Source organism: Elaeis guineensis, chromosome 3, assembly GCF_000442705.2.
Source record: "Elaeis guineensis isolate ETL-2024a chromosome 3, EG11, whole genome shotgun sequence".
NCBI classification, from domain to species: Eukaryota; Viridiplantae; Streptophyta; class Magnoliopsida; order Arecales; family Arecaceae; genus Elaeis; species Elaeis guineensis.
In genome coordinates, this window is record NC_025995.2 from 45,413,186 (window position 1) to 45,427,703 (window position 14,518).

The 14,518-nt window shown below is 44.4% G+C and overlaps 1 non-coding gene across 1 annotated transcript; it reads left to right on the plus strand.

Moving 5' to 3' along the window:
- The first annotated feature begins 11,365 nt into the window (after positions 1-11,365).
- LOC140856775 (small nucleolar RNA R71) lies at positions 11,366-11,471 on the plus strand. The gene has a single exon (XR_012140377.1). It is a non-coding gene; the product is annotated as a small nucleolar RNA R71 (small nucleolar RNA).
- The last annotated feature ends 3,047 nt before the right edge of the window (positions 11,472-14,518 follow it).

Below are 14,518 nucleotides of genomic sequence, written 5' to 3' on the forward strand. Positions count from 1 at the left end.
TCCTTCATTCCTTCTATTAGAGGATCTGCATCATCTACACCCTCATTCTTCCTTGAAGGAAGATCGTTAGATTCATCAAAAACAACATGTATGGACTCCTCTACTACTAAGGTTCTTTTGTTAAAAACTCTAAAAGCTTTACTAGTGGAGGAGTATCCAAGAAAGATTGCTTCATCAGATTTTGCATCAAATTTTTCAAGTCTTTCTTTACCATTATTTAACACAAAACATCGGCAACCAAAAATATGAAAATAAGCAATATTAGGTTTTCTTTCTTTCCAAAGCTCATAGGGGGTTTTCTTTAAAATTTGTCTAATCAAAGCACGATTTAAAATGTAAATGCTGTGTTGATAGCTTTCGCCCAAAAATATCTTGGAAGGTTGCTTTCACAAAGCATGGTACGGGCCATTTCTTCTAAGGTTCTGTTTTTCCTTTCTACTACCCCATTTTGTTAGGGTGTCCTAGGAGCAGAGAAGTTATGACTAATTCCCTTTTCATCACAAAAGTTTTCAAAGTCTTGATTTTCAAATTCAGTTCCATGATCGCTTCGAATATTTTGAATTGAAAATTCTTTTTCATTAGTGACTTTTCGATAAAATTTAGTGAAAATATGAAAAGTTTCATCTTTGTGTGCTAAAAAGAAAACCCAAGTAAAACGAGAGTAATCATCTATAATTACAAAATCATATTATTTTCCTCCTAGACTAGTGGTTCTAGTAGGTCCAAATAAGTCCATATACAAAAGCTCTAAAGGTCTAGAAGTTGAAACAATATTTTTGGATTTAAATGAAACTCTTGTTTGTTTACCTAGTTGGCATGCATCACAAATTCTATCTTTTTCAAAATTCAGTTTAGGCAAGCCAAGAACTAATTCTTTCTTAATTAATTTTGAAAGAGAATGCATGCTAATGTGAGCAAGTCTGCGATGCCAAAGCCAACTAGTCTCATTAACTTTAGCATTCAAGGATACTAGGCATTGCATGTCTATTTTGGCTAAATCATTTAAATCTACCATATAAACATTACCATGTCTATGTCCAATAAATTTAATGCCATCATTAATAGGACTAGTTACAATACAAATAGACGATTCAAAAACTACTTTATATCCTTTATCACAAAATTGACTAATGCTTAGTAAATTGTGCTTTAAACCATCTACTAACAAAATATTTTCAATGTATTTGGAGGGAGTGATACCAATGTTACCTATACCAATGATCTTTCCTTTGCCATTATCTCCAAAGGTGACCATCCCTCCATCCTTAGCATCAAGCGTGATGAATCATGATTCATCACCAGTCATGTGTCTCGAGCATCCACTGTCAAGATACCATTTTCTGTTTCCTCCTTGGGATGCTAGACACACCTGCAAGCAGAAGTCAAGTTTTTGTTTTAGGTACCCAAGCTTTCTTGGGTCCTTTTTGGTTAGTCATAATGGTTCCTTTTGGAACCCATATTTTCTTGATAGTTGAGTTTGCAGATTTGTTAGAGAAGCAAGTGTATGATTTATGTCCTACTATACCACATTTGAAGCATGTAATATTAGAAGTCTTATTACTTAAAGAGTTTACATAAATATTTTTTAGATATTTTTGTTTCTTCAAGGGATTATAGCCAAGTCCAGCCTTATCATACACGGCTTTTTGATTATCAAGAATCATATTGAGTTTATTTGAACTTAAGGTGAACTTTTCTACTATTGGTTTTAGCTTGGCAATTTCACTCTTTAAGCTTTGATTTTCTTGAAGCAGGGTGGATTTTTCAATTGAAATGTTTTCATTTTGTTTCAATAAAGATTGATTTTTCAATTTTAGATCTTTGTTCTTCATCCCTAGTTTCTTTAATTCATCAACTAAATCATAGAATGCTTCATGTAGTTCTTCAAATGTAAAGTCACTAGAAGTTTCAGAAATTACCTCATTTTCGTGTGCCATAAGGCACAGGTTGGCTTGTTCGGTTGAGTTTTCCTCGTCGGAGCTTGAGTCATCGCTCGCACTCCAAGTGGCCATCATGGCCTTCTTCTTGTACTTCTTGGGACCTTTCTTCAGTTGTGGGCATTCGGATTTGAAGTGTCCCGGCTTCTTGCATTCATAGCAGATAAGGGGTTGGTCTTTCTCTTTTTCTTTGCTTTGTTCCCCTTTTGTGAATGGCCTCTTCCTCATCCCCTGTTTTCTTTTTCTCAAAAATTTCTTGAATCTTCGGGTAATGAGTGCCATCTCTTCATCCGGTTCTTCATCTTCAGTATCATTAGTTTCTTCATCTGGTGGAGCTATGGATTTGAGGGCAATGGTTCTTTTCTTTTTGACTTCTTCCTCTTGATGTTGCTTCATGCTCAGCTCATGAGTCATCAATGATCCAAGAAGCTCTTCCAAGGGTAGAATGTTCAAGTCCTTAGCTTCTTGGATGGCAGTCACTTTAGCTTCCCAAGTTCTTGGTAGGGACCTGAGAATCTTTCTTACAAGCTCACTGTTAGTATAGGACTTACCAAGACTCTTTAAACCATTAATGATATCAGTAAAGTGAGTAAACATTACAGTTATGGACTCATCATGCTCCATTTTAAACAATTCTTATTTATGCACAAGCATGTTGATTTTAGACTCCTTTACTTGATTGGTTCCCTCATGGGTTACTTCTAACCTATCCCATATTTCTTTAGTAGATGAGCAAGTAGAAATACGATTAAATTCATTAGCATCAAGAGCACAATAAAGAACATTCATTGCTTTAGCATTTAATTGGGCCATCTTCTTATCAACCTCATCCCATTCTTTCTCGGATTTGGTTGATTCCTCACCATCTATAATTTTAGTGGGTGTGTGAGGACCGTTTACTATGATACTCCATATATCATAGTTGAGTGCTTGAAAGAATTATAGACCCATTGAAAAGTGAAGGTCGGTTGGTGGATTGCCCCTCGGCTAAAGAAGTGCCGACATGGGTTGCCATAGATCTTTGGCTCTTTGATTGTTTAGATCAAAGAAGGGCTAGAGCACCGGGCTCTGATACCACTTGTTGCCCAGCTATGCAACCCAAGAGGGGGGGGTGAATTGGGTTTCTAAAAATTTTAAGCTTAACTTATGATTTGTGAGAAATGTTTGACAATGCTAAATAGATAGAGTGAGTAGAATCAATTCAATGCTAATAGCAAAAGTAAGAATGCAAGAGAATAATGAAGGGATAAAGAAGAGCAATTAGACACACACCAAACAAAAGGATTTATAGTGGTTCAGTGCCAACCTTGCACCTACATCCACTCTCCAAGCTCCTACTTGGAAATTCCAATCTACTAATCTTGTATTCAACCCGAATACAAAAGGTCGGAAACTCCGACTCTAGCTATCCCAAGCTAGACCACTTATTTTTCGGGTACAAGCCAACCCTATACACTCCGATTCAAGGTTCGGATCAACCTTCCCTTGTTTTGGAACCCCTCCAAAACAAAACCAAACACTCAAGCTGAGTATAACAATTTATAATACAATTAAGCACAAAGAAAGCTCCTTCAATGAGCGAATATAACTTTAAATATACTTTACTTAAGAGAGGAAGACCCTTTTTGGATTTCCTCAAGGAGGATGGAGACTTGATTGTGCACTTGAGGAGTTGGTGAGCTTGGATTGAAGGCTTCTTGAAAGCTCTGAATGATCTCTTGATTAGGGCTGAAAAGTTGGCTTGAGAAACCCTTTTTCAAATTCTCTCTTTTGAATGCTCTTGAATGCTCTCTTGAATGCTCTTTAAATCTCTTTCAATCACTTTCTTATTTTTCACCTTTTTTTCCTTTTATAGCTTTAAGAAATAGAGAAAAACATTCTAGGCTAAAAAAGAGCCGTTAGACCGCATTAAATGAGCATTAAAAGTACTTAAAATGGGTTAAAAACTAGCCATTGTAGAGAAATCCCATCACAGGAGTCGACTCATGAGTCGACTCATGCCTAGGGGTCGACTCATGGGTCGACCTCTATGGAAAAACATCACAGAAGTGAACAGGATTCATTGTTCTGTAAAACTGGCAAAAAGACCCGCAGAGGTCGACTCATGAGTTGACTCATGCCTTGGGGGTCGACTCATGGGTCGACTCACAGGCTTTGCCAAGTCTGTGCCGGCCAAAAAATTCAGCGTGCCAGTCGTCTCATGTGCCATGAGTCGACTCATGGGTCGACTCATGATTTTCAATCATGCATATCTTTCAACATACAAGTCCAAAATTAATAAAATTTTCACCATTGAATCACAAATCTTTTATTCTATCATTTAGTACCATCAAATTAGGGTTTTGGTAAAATTACCATTTTGCCCTTGAGGAGCAAAAAAGGCTTTTTCAAGTGAGAAATATTAGTACCCCTTTAACTGCTTTGTAATCATCAAAATCAATCTAGGGAGCAACAGCCTTCGACTTTGTTCAAGTTAGGGTGAGGTTTTCCTCCTGTCCCTAACAGGGCGGTGGGGGTGCATATGGGCGTTGCAGGGCCTCTCCCCCCATCCGGTCTAAATGGAACCGGGCCTTCGATTTTGCTCAAGTTAGGGCGAGGTTTTCCTCCTGTCCCTAACAGGACTGTGGGGGCGCATATGGGCGTTGCAGGGCCTCTCCCCCCATCCGGTCTAAATGGAACCGGGCCTTCGACTTTGCTCAAGTTAGGGTGAGGTTTTCCTCCTATCCCTAATAGGACTGTGGGGGCGCATATGGGCGTTGCAGGGTCTCTCCCCCCATCCGATCTAAATGAAACTGGGCCTTTGACTTTGCTCAAGTTAGGGCGAGATTTTTCTCCTGTCTCTAACAGGGCTGTGGGGGCGCATATGGGCGTTGCAGGGCCTCTCCCCCCATCTGATCTAAATGGAACCGGGCCTTCGACTTTGCTCAAGTTAGGGCGAGATTTTCCTCCTGTCCCTAACAGGGCTGTGGGGGCGCATATGGGCGTTGTAGGGCCTCTCCCCCCATCCGGTCTAAAGGGAACCGGGCCTTCGATTTTGTCGGGACAAGGTTTCCCTTTCGTTTCTGATACAGTTTGTTTGAATTGTCCAAAGATATACAGGTATGCAACTTTCAATTAAAATGAAGTTATTGGTAGTACATCCGTAAGTTTTTCGAGCTCCACGATCGTGGGAGGTCGGCCCCTCCGAGTTCCTTAAGATAATATGTTCCGGGCTGGACTACTTCTTTGACTTCATACAGTCCTTCCCAGTTTGGGGCGAGTTTCCCCCGATCCTGAGGTTGCGAGACAGCGGCTCGTCGAAGCACTAGATCTCCTGCTCTAAAGGCTTTGTTCTTGACCCGGGCGTTGTAATATCGAGCGACTTTCTGTCTGTAGACTATCATTCAAACCTGAGCTATCTCCCGTCTTTCTTCCAGCAGGTCGAGGTTGGCTCTAAGACTTTACAAATTTTGATGTTCGTCGAATGCCACGACTCGTGCCGATGGGAGTTTAAGCTCGATTGAGATGATGGCTTCCGTACCGAAGGCTAAAGCAAAGGGGGTCTCCCCCGTAGGTAGCCTCTGGGTAGTCCGATACACCCACAACACATGATAAAGTTCGTCCGCCCAAGTTCCTTCACTTTTTTGAGCCTTGTCTTAATCCCCTGCAAAAGGGTTCGATTAGTCACCTCAGCTTCGCCATTCGCCTGGGGATGGGCTACTGATGTGAAGTTATGGGAGATATTTAGATCTTCACAGAATTCGATGAATTTTGCTCCCGTGAATTGTCGTCCATTATCAGTGATTAGGGTTCTAGGCAGACTGAACCTACACACGATCGACTTCCAGACGAAATCTTGCACTTTTGCTTCTGTGATTTTCGCTAGTGGTTCGGCTTCAACCCATTTGGTGAAGTAGTCGATCGCTATAAGGAGGAACTTCCTTTGCCCAGACACCATGGGAAAGGGGCCAAGGATGTCCATCCCCCATTATGCAAAAGGCCATGGGGCACTCAAGGGTGTGAGCTCGGTGGTGAGCTGTCTCTAGACGTTGGCGTATCTCTGGCATCGATCACACTTTTTGACACATTCAATCAAATCATGATGCATTGTTGGCCAGTAATATCCTTGGCGGAGCAACTTATGGGATAAAGATCTAGCTCCCAAATGGTTTCCACAAATTTCTTCATGTACTTCCCACAAGGCGTAGTCAGCTTTCGAGGGCCGGAGATATTTTAAGAGGGGCAAGGAGTATGATCTCTTGTACAATTTGCCCTCATAAAAAATGTATCGGGAGGCTTGATTTCGGAGATTCCGAGCTTCTTTCGCATCCTGGGGGAGAACTCCATCTCTGAGATAGATTATCAGTGGGTCGACCCAGCTGGGCTCATGGTCAATCTCCATCACGGACCACGATTCTTCTGTACTCGGGTGCTTTAGAACTTCAAAGAGAATGCCTTTGGGTAATTCGGCCAGAGCCAACGTCGCCAGCTTGGAGAGAAGGTCAGCCCTGGTATTTTCCAACCTTAGAATCTGTCTAATGTTGAAGCTGCTAAAGGCGGGGGTAAGCTCCTTTACCTTCTCAAGGTATTTGGCCATACTGTCCTCCCGCGCTTCGTAACTCCCGCTGACTTGTCCCACCACTAGTTGAGAGTCACTGTGCACCCGGAGCTGACCTATTCCCAGCTCTTTGGCGATCCTTAGTCTTGTGATCAGAGCTTCGTATTTCGCTCCATTGTTTGTTGCGGGGAACTCGAAATGCAGAGCGTATTCCGCGATGACTCCCTCCGGATTGACCAAGATCAGGCCTGCACCTGCGCCCGACATGTTGGAAGATCTGTCTACATAGAGGGCCCAAAAGCGATCAGAGGGATCGGCCTCTTCTTCGAGGGAGTTCGGTTGGGACTTCAGGTCATCAACTTTGCTTTGTTCAGGTTCAGCCTCCTCTGGGATTGTACACTCTACTATGAAATCTGCCAGTATTTGGGCCTTCACTGCTGGCCTAGGTCGATAGTTGATGTCGAATTTCATGAGCTCGATCGCCCATTTTGCCATCCTCCCGGAGGTGTCCGTCCGGTGCAAAACCTCCTTGATCGGTTGATTGGTGAGTAGCGTCACGGTGTGCCCTTGAAAGTAGGGTCGGAGCCTCCGGGCTGCAATCAACAAGGTGTAAGTCAATTTTTCTAATTTGGTGTACCTGGTCTTGGCGTCTCTCAATGCGCGGCTAACGTAGTAGATTAGCCGCTGGACTTTCGCTTCTTCTTTGACAAGGATGGCCACGAGGGCCATGGGAGAGACTGCCAGGTATAAAAATAGCTCCTCCCCAGGCTCAGGCTTTGCTAACAGCGGGGGTGAGCCAAGGTAGCTCCTTAATTCTTCGAACGCCTGTTGGCACTCAGAGGTCCAACAGAAGTTCTTCGGCTGCTTGAGGGTTTGAAAGAAGGGCAAGCACCGTTCAGCCGACCTTGCGACGAAGCGATTAAGGGCCGCTATCCTCCCCGTGAGGCGCTGAACCTCTTTTATCGACTTTGGGACGGCCATCTCCTGGATGGCATGAATTTTCTCTGGATTGGCCTCGATCCCACGACCCGATATCATGAAGCCCAGGAACTTTCCTGAGGTTACTCCGAAAGCGCATTTAGTTGGGTTCAGCTTCATTCTATATTTTCGGAGAGTATCGAAGGTCTCCTTGAGGTCGGCGACATGATCTCTGAAAGATTTGCTTTTTACGAGCATATCGTCCACATAGACCTCCATGTTACGGTCGATTTGCTCCTTGAAGATTTTATTTACCAATCGTTGGTAGGTTGCGCCCGCATTCTTGAGGCCGAAAGGCATGACCTTGTAACAGTAAAGGCCACGATTAGTGATGAAAGCTATCTTTTCTTCATCTTCCGATGCCATTCTAATTTGATTATAGCCAGAGAATGCATCCATGAAGGTGAGGAGCTCATGGCCCGAGGTCGCATCCACCAGTTGATCGATTTTGGGAAGGGGGTAGCTGTCCTTCGGACAGGCCTTATTCAGCTTTTTGAAGTCTATGCACATCCTCCACTTGCCGTTTGCTTTTTTGACCAGGACAACATTGAAAATCCAATCAGGATAATTGACTTCCTTAATGAATCCGGCCTTGAGGAGCTTATCCACTTCCTCGGCTATCGCCTTCTGCCTCTCCAGAGCATGACTTCGGATTTTTTCTTTTGTCGGTCGATGCTTTGGATCGATGGCCAGATAATGCTCCATGACTTTCATGTCAATCCCCGGCATGTCTGCTGGAATCCAAGCGAAAACGTCCGCATTCCTTCGTAGAAAATTAATGAGACGCGTCCGCACCTCCTCCCCTAGGTTGGAGCCGATCATCGCTACATGCTCCGCATTTCCGTCATTCAAAGGGATTGGTACCAGATCTTCGATTGGGGCACCCCTCTCTTCGGTGAGGTCATCGCAAGCATCCAATCCATCGATGGGACAGGGGTCAGATTGATCGCTTCTTTGCAAGGCTATATTGTAGCAGTGTCTGGCCAGGCTTGGTCTCCCCGGACCTCTCCGATCCCCTGGTTGGTGGGAAACTTCAACTTCAAATGGTAGGTCGATACGACGGCTCGGAGAGCATTGAGGCCAGGTCGGCTGAGGATTGCATTATAGGCTGATGGCGCCTTCACCACCAAAAAATTCATCGGGGCCCTGGATTGCCTTGGATATTGACATGCGGCCACAATCAAAGTTATTATTCCTTCCGTCGGAACGGCGTCGCCGGTAAACCCTACCAAAGGGGAGCTAATCGATCTCAGATGGCTGTCAAGGATGGACATTCTTGAAAAGGCATCGTAGAACAAGATGTCAGCCGAACTTCCATTGTCGACAAGAATGCGACGGACGTCATAATTTGTTATATTCAAGAAAACTATGACCGCATCGTTATGAGGGAATTGGACTCCCTGAGTGTCTTCTTCGATAAAGGTTATGGGCTCTTCAGTCTTTTGTCGCTTGGGGGACACAGCCGGTAAGTTGGTTGTTTCCTACTGGGATCCCCCCGAGACGGTGTTGGCGGAATCCGTCGAAGGCCGATCGCCCGACCACTCCATGCCGGCGACCATAGCTGGAGGATGCGAGGCTTAGGAAACCAGAGGCGAGACCGGGGTCCGAGATATGGCTGCGGAGGCCGTGGGTAGCTGTGCGGATGCTTCGTGAGAAGGCATCAGGCGAGGATCCAGTGGGAGAAAGGAGGAGTGGGTGTCGAAGAAGATGACCGGAGGCGGTCCCATTGAGCGCTCCTTTAAGAACAAGGATGCTGCGAAGACACAGCCCCTTCCTCTAGCGCCAATCCTGTTGGTGCAAAAATCTGCTTGTGCCGGAGAAGCTGGAGTCGAGGGAGTTACGGTCGCCGCCGGGACCTGCAAAAGAAGTCTAAATCGGATGTGGGGTTGCTCCGGCAAGATCCTCCGACGCTCAAGTCAGTTCTCTGCCTCAACAAGAATGAAGTGCTCGAACGAAAATTTTAGCAGAGTTTCTAGGTAAAATGAGAGCTTATGGAATAACGTATCTGGGGTTCCCCTTTTATAGACGGAGGGGGCAACAAATTGATGGCGACGTCTGAAACCGTCTGGTCGTGGGCCGCCCAGAGTCAGGAGGAATTTATTGCGGAGGGTGGAGGAGCGAGATCGTGGCTATCGTCGTGGCTCGCCACGTGGAATCAGTTATGGTGAGTGGAGTGGCATCCGCTATCGTGACTTGTCAGGGAGTGGTGGACTCGCACAAAATCCGCCACAGGGAGTGGAGCAGAGTCGTGGCCGTTAATACAGTCTGTCAGGGAGTAATGGAGCTACGCAGGGTCCGCCGCAGGGAGTGGAGCAGAGTCGTGGCCGTTAATACGGCCTATTAGGGAGTAATGGAGCTATGCAGGGTCTGCCACAGGGAGTGGAGTAGAGTCGTGGCCGTTAATACGGCCTGTCAGGGGATCCAGACTTGTTGGCCGAAGTTCGGTTGGAGTCGGTAGCGAGGTCCGGTACCCGTAGGAGTTTGGATGAGATCTTCCCGCAGTCGGAATAGAAGACGGAGTCTGACTCTCGTAGAAGTCCGGACGTAGTCTACTTGCAGTTGGGGGTCGTAGGCGGGGTTCGGCTCCCGTAGGAGTCCGGGCGGAGTCTTCCTGCAATTGAAATCAAAAGTGAAGCCCGACTCCCGCAGGAGTCTGGACAAGGCTTACCAGTGGCAGAAGTTGTGGATGGAGTCCGGCTCCCGTAGGAGCCCGGGCGGAGTCTTCCTTGCTGCAGAAATTATGGATGGAGCCCGGCTCCCGTAGGAGTCCGAGCGAAGTCTTCCTTGCCACAGAAGTGGTGGACGGAGTCTGGCTCCCGTAGGAGTCCGGGCGGAGTCTTCCTTGCCGCAGAAATTATGGACAGAGCCCGGCTCCCGTAGGAGTCCGGGCGGAGTCTTCCTTGCCGCAGAAATTATGGATGGAGCCCGACTCCCATAGGAGTCCGGGCGGAGTCTTCCTTGCAGCAGAAGTTGTGGATGGAGTCTGGCTCCCGTAGGAACCCGGGCGGAGTCTTCCTTACTGCAAAAATTATGGACGGAGCCCGGCTCCCGTAGGAGTCCGGGCGGAGTCTTCCTTGCTGCAGAAATTGTGGATGGAGCCCGGCTCCCGTAGGAGTCCGGGCGGAGTCTTCCTTGCAACAGAAGTTGTGGATGGAGCCCGGCTCCCGTAGGAGTCCGGGCGGAGTCTTCCTTGTAGCAGAAGTTGTGGACGGAGTCCGGCTCCCGTAGGAGCCCGAGCGGGAGTTCACCAACAGTTGTCGAAAGTCGGAAGAGACTCGCGAGGGTCGACCCTGCCAAGAACTTCGGTCGAGGGTATTTTATGCCCTACAGATGGTATGGTCCATGCCTATATATTGGGTCCTGATATTGAGATCGAGGTGCGGCAGGGCCAACCACTGGTTGTGGTCTCCAGAAAAAATTTGGATGGTTTCTCCAGCCAGGGTTATAAGTGTTCGAATAAGGATCGTTTCCTAGTCTGCGAGCTTGTTGGACTTGAGCTTGCTGAACCTGCTCGTGCACAAACTTAGGAAATTGAGGTGCGGCTGGGCATTCACTAACAAAATGGTTCGTACTTGCACACAATGCACAAACTTCTTGGATTGGGTTAGGTGGAATCGGGGATTGTCCAGTATTTAGAAAACGGTCTAATTTTTGGGATAGTTCATCTACCTTACTGTGGATATCCATGACGTTTCCAATCTGATAAATTCTACTTCTTTTTTGTTGAAGCATGGGTTGTTCTTTAGAGGTGGCAAACATATGATGTAGAGAATTCTCACTAAGTGTTTCAAAGAGCTACCAGGCTTCATCCTCACTCTTTAGCATGAATGTCCCACCACATGATTCATCAACCATTTGTCGGTGTTTCTCCAATAGACCATCATAAAAATACTGACAAAGTTGCCATTTAGGAACAGCATGGTGCGGACATTTACGAATGAGGTCCCTTAACCTTTCCCATGTCTCATGAAAAAGTTTGCCCTTTAATTGGGAAAAACTAGTGATAGCTTTTCTAATTTGATTTGTTTTTCTGATTGAAAAGTATTTCTTGAGAAATTTTCTCGGAAGATGATCCCAAGTTGAAATGGTTATAGAGTCTAAGGAGTTTAACCAATGCTTAGCTTTGTCCTTAAGTAAGAAAGAGAACAGTTTCAACCTAAGGGCATCATCAGAGAAGTTTTGGATTTTTACTGTGGAACAAATTTCAAGAAATTCATCCAAGTGTTTGTATGGGTCCTCGTTACTAAGTCCATAGAATAATGGCAATATTTGATTAATGCTAGACTTAATCTCATATTGGGTAGCTTCTATTGGAGGTACTTGAATGCATGGAGAGTAGGTATACGAGGATGGAGTGAAATATTCTCTTAATGGACGTGGAGGATTAGCCTCACCAGGCATGACCATGTTTCTAACTCGGATAGTCCTAAGAGTCTTTTCTAATTCTTTGTCTAATGGTTGCAATTCGAGTTTTAGTGATTGTCGACCTAACATGCAACTAAAAGGTCTATGTAGGACTATCCTAGTCTGTTAAGGATTTTTTTTTATTAAGAGGAGAAGAGAAGAGAGAAAAGAGTTCTAAAGAAGAGATCCTAAGAAGTCCTAAAACTAACAGAAGAATTAGTTGTAGTTAGATTTTAATTACAATCAAGTTAGCACGCAGTGGACTCTCTATCCTAAAGTTACCCTAGTTCTAGATAGCTCCTAACTGTAGTTAGCCTTCAAGCCCTCCAAGTCGGAGCTTGACCAACCAACTGGCCAGGTAAGTGTAAGGTTGGTGGGAGTCCCCCCGTTGCTTTTCTTAGACACCAATTAAATTGGCCAGGTCAGCGAACGGAACTAATTAAAAACCACCTTCCTTCGGGCCCAGTCATCCCGCAAACCACTTGCCTAGACACTAGCTAGCTGACCAAGTCTAACCTGATTCAACTCTCAGAGTCACTTGTCCTAATGAGCTCGAAATCCTTAGGGGTCAACGTCTAATTAATTTTAAATTAAGGTCTAGGTTATGCAAATGCAAGGGAGTGATTTGTGGGTCAAGGAAGGGTGATCAAATCCCCACCTTATCTTAGTTACTGGGTTGCGCCCTTAAAGTTAATTATGGAGATGCAATGCAAAGAAACAAGGTGTCCAATCAAGTTAGAAATTTTTATATTTGAGGTTATGCTATTTTAGTTAAGTGTTATGAAATGTCAGTGGCTTTTTTTTTTTAATTCAACCGTATCAAGATCCCCGACAATGGCACCAAAATTTGGTGTGTAGTCGTTGATAGCACCAAAAATAACTCTACTCACTACGTAGGTAGGATGAGTCGAGATCGTATCTTTAGGGACCTTGGACTAAGTTGAGATTGCAAAATAAAAGAAAGAAGCATTGTTTTGATTTAGAAAATAAATTATCTTAAGATTGATGTAATTAAAAAATAAAGAGCTTGGGAGTTTTGAATTAATTTTACACTAGCAGAGTTATATCTCATTTTTAATTAAATAGATGTGATTAATCTTAGAAAAAATATCTATCTTTCTTCGGCACACCCCGTACCTGTAAATCACGGCGTGTCTCCAAAAAGTACTAGGTAAACAACTCTTCTTTTCTCGGTACGCCCCGTACCCATAGATCATGGTGCATCTCCGAAAAGTAAAAGTTGTTCCTAATATTAATCTAATAGGAAAGCATAAATAAAAACATATGAAAGAGAGCAAATAAAGAACTCATGATGATTTAAATAAAAAGCATAATCTTTATTGCATATAAAAAATACAAGAAAGTTTAGAACAATAACCCACTCTATGTCGTTACAAAATTTTTTCTCCACTCCCGAGACTGCTAGCCTAGCTACTCATGGAGTAGTCCCTTTCTCTTCCTCTATGCAAGGCTCTAGAAGAATTTCTGGGCTCCCCCACCTATGGGAATACAAAAGCCTTTTTATAGGTGCTAGGAGGGAGGAGTTTTACATGATTTTCCGATGTGGGACTAAAGAAAATACTAAGGACTAAAAGATGGATGGATGAGATGAAAAGATCACAAGCAGATAAAAAAAATATAAATTCATCCTCTTAAAGTATTTCCAAGTATTAAATTTTTTCCTTTTATTTTAAGATCCCTCTGTTCGCCACTGTGTCCGCCTTGCCAAACTCCCTGTGAACCTGCGCGCCCGCCTTGCCATGCCCGCTGTCGCGATGCCGCGCCCGTGCCCACTGCCGCGCGCCCGCCCGCGTGACCGCGTGACCGTGCTCGCCCGCGCACCTGCGTGACCGTGCTCGCCCGCGCACCCACTGCCGCGCGCACGCACCGCATTTCAGGAAAGCGCTCCTTTTTGATTTACAAAAAGAAACTTCTGTTTCTTTAAAATGACGCCTATATCCATTTTGGGTTCCTTGCATAGTATCTTCATTTTCTATAATACCGTATGCATCTTTCTTTTATTTTAATTTTATTTTAAGTCTAATTTTTTTCAAACTTAAGTCTTTTTGATCTACGAATCGGACTCTTTGTATCGGCGATCATCTTTCCTATAAAACATAAAAAAAAAGCATCAAATTCTTAATAAATAAAATAAATTAACTATAATTTTCTACTTTAAATGACTTAAATTAAGTGTTTATCAGTTCTCCTTTCCGTCGATCTTCTGAAGGTCGACATCTCCTCGATCCACGATTTCTTGGATGAGATGGTAGGGGTGTAGAATATGCTTCGTCCGCTGGTGTGCCTTCGGTTCCTTCGCCTGAGTAATGGCTCCAGAGCTGTCACAGTAGAGCAGAACTGGACCAACAAGGGAGGGTGCTACTCTGAGCTCGATGACGAATTTTCTCAGCCACACCGCTTCTTTGGCAGCATCTGGTGCAGCGACATACTCCACCTCGCAAACTAAATCAGCCACTATGTGCTACTTGAAACTCTTCCAGCAGACAGCCCCACCATTAAGGATAAAAATAAATTCTGACACACTCTTGCTGTCATCGTGATCAGACTAAAAACTAGAGTCTATAAATCCTATAAGTCTCAAGTCTGATTCATCATAAACAAGCCACTGGTCCTTAGTATTTCTTAAATACTTCAGGATGAT